Below are 2673 nucleotides of genomic sequence, written 5' to 3' on the forward strand. Positions count from 1 at the left end.
GCGTGTGCTGATAGAAGCACGAACATAAAAAAGTTCTAACGTATAAAAAGTTTGTACATCAATCACAACAAGGAAGGCGTTACGGACAAGCGAGCGTAGACATACGTAAATGAGTATCTCAATCTGAAATATTGTGGAAATTTCGTGTATTATTGTGGTAATTACGATGTGTAATTTTATGTGAAATGCTCAAGAGACGTGTACTGTTTAAACTGGAAAATAAGTCCGGGATTATAATTAGTGCTATTTTTAGGATAATTGCGGATGCTGCTTAACTAATAAACTTATATTGCTAAATCAACTGAGTTATTTAACAACAAATGAACGTATTAAGTGCCTGCTTGTCTAAGAAAAAACCTGTTAATAAAATACTTGATGAATATTACTCGTGACCACAGGTAATAAAAAGTGACAAATCTGCTAATTTTATACCAGAAGATTGTTTACAGATGATCTGAAATAAATTGTAAATGTATAGTGAAGTATATTAATAAACAGTTAAAAAAACTTGTCATGCAAGTTACTGCTTCTGTACATAAACGTTTGAACAAATTAGTTAACGATTTGGCTCATGCTATGTAAATACGTATATAGGTAGGCATAGTTGACGATAACTACAAGCAAGGGTTTCGAGGACGTTGTAAAATACGTTTATTTGAACCCAGTGAATATACTTTTTGTGCGATAAGAATTGTACTCGTATATATTCAACTATCATAAAAAATTATAAATTCTTATTCAAAAATAACACCTGGGGTTGTTAAGTATGAAATTCAATGTCTCTATTGTTAAAATTTATTTATAGTTTCCACGCATCACGAAACGTTTTTTTTCTTAATTCTAGCTCTACCTTAGGAAACGAGTATGAAGTCGCTTCGCGTGGTGGAATAAAGTCATATTCATTTATGTGCGTTAATTGATAACATCTTGAATTATTCGTAGTCTTAAATTCATAAAACATAGTTAAATTGACCTCTCGTATGCTAATTACCTGATTACTCGTATTAAAGTGTAAAATTGCGAAAAATAAAAACAACTAAACTTGGAGTGTACTCTTAAACATTAGATACCTATCGTTGGTGTTATTGTTGTCTGTGTGTGACTTGGTTCTTGAAAATTAAGTTGAACATTTAATGCAGAATTAAAGAGTTTCATTTCGCAAGATGAACTTGAGACGAGACTGTATTACTAATTATTTTTATTTATTCGCGGCCATGACGAGTCTAGATAGCTTAGCAAACTTGTGTTGCCAATACAGTCGTGTATCACATTAGGCTAAGTCTAACAACGCCTTTTTATACGAAGGATCAAACTCATCTCACGCTGCATTTTCGACACCATAAATTATAATTTTTGATAGCTGACAAAAAATGTTTCAATGGGTAACGGGAAGAACGGGGTATGTACCATCAGCCAAATATGTGGTCTACCACCCTAAAGTTGATAATCGTTTGCATTTCATAAAATAATAATGCCAATAGACGTGTCTGTCAACTTGAAAGTTCGACTTTAGCGGCATATTCATCTGACAGGAACTTGTTTAAAAATTGATAGATCACTTATTTGGCTGATGGTACATGTAATGAATATTTTTTAGGATGTATTCTATCTTGATTATACTCAGCGGCACAAAATGTGGCCCACTCTTCATACAAAAATTACCTATTACTGCATACATTTGAGGGCCAGATTTTCTTCCGTTCAGTATATTTAGCTTTTATTAATTTGTTATGAAAATTATTAGCGCTTATAAACTGAAATGTACGGTACAGTATTCAGTTTTAATTTATTAGGCAAATTTTATACATGATCTAGTTAACATGGACCCTAATAGCCGCAACATTCATTCATTATTTCTGCATTTTTCTCGAAGTGGACTAAAGGACTTGAAATAAAATAGGAAAACCTGTGTTCGTACACGAACAAAAAATGATTACATCGATTAGTAACGTCGATCTTTACAGTGTAGCTTGACTTTCACAATTATGGATGCCTCGATATTTTTATGATAATCGGTATTAAGTTTTGACTAAACAGCTAATTACCGTTTTACATGCAACTCTATCTTGACAACTACTGTATTAAAAAATACGACAGCAGACACGATTCAACGTTGATTCACACAAAGGGTATTTACAGATGTTGTAAATAATATTTTGCCATCGTGTTTTGTCAGTAAAGTTCGTATTTAACTTGCTTTCTCAACTAGCTTACTGAAGTTTACTGAAGCTGATTGAGAAAGCTGTATAAATACAAACTTTTCCGACAAAATACGATAGAAAACATTATTAATTAAATAAATAAATAAATATCATGGGACACTTGACACCAATTGACCTAGTCCCAAACTAATCAAAGCTTGAACTATGGATACTAGGCAACGGATAAACATACTTATATAGGTAAACTAGCTTTTGCCCGCGGCTTCGCCCGCGTGGAATTCGATTATCGCGCGCTGTTCCCTCGGGAACTGTGCATTTTTTCGGGATAAAAAGTAGCCTATGTCACTCTCTGGCCCATAAACTATCTCTATACCAAAAATCACGTCGATCCGTCGCTCCGTTTCGACGTGAAAGATGGACAAACATACACACAAACACACACACTTTCGCATTTATTATATTAGTATGGATACATACTTAAATACATAATTAAACATCCAAGACCCGAGAA

The sequence above is a fragment of the Choristoneura fumiferana genome, chromosome 2, assembly GCF_025370935.1.
Source record: "Choristoneura fumiferana chromosome 2, NRCan_CFum_1, whole genome shotgun sequence".
Lineage (NCBI taxonomy): Eukaryota > Metazoa > Arthropoda > Insecta > Lepidoptera > Tortricidae > Choristoneura > Choristoneura fumiferana.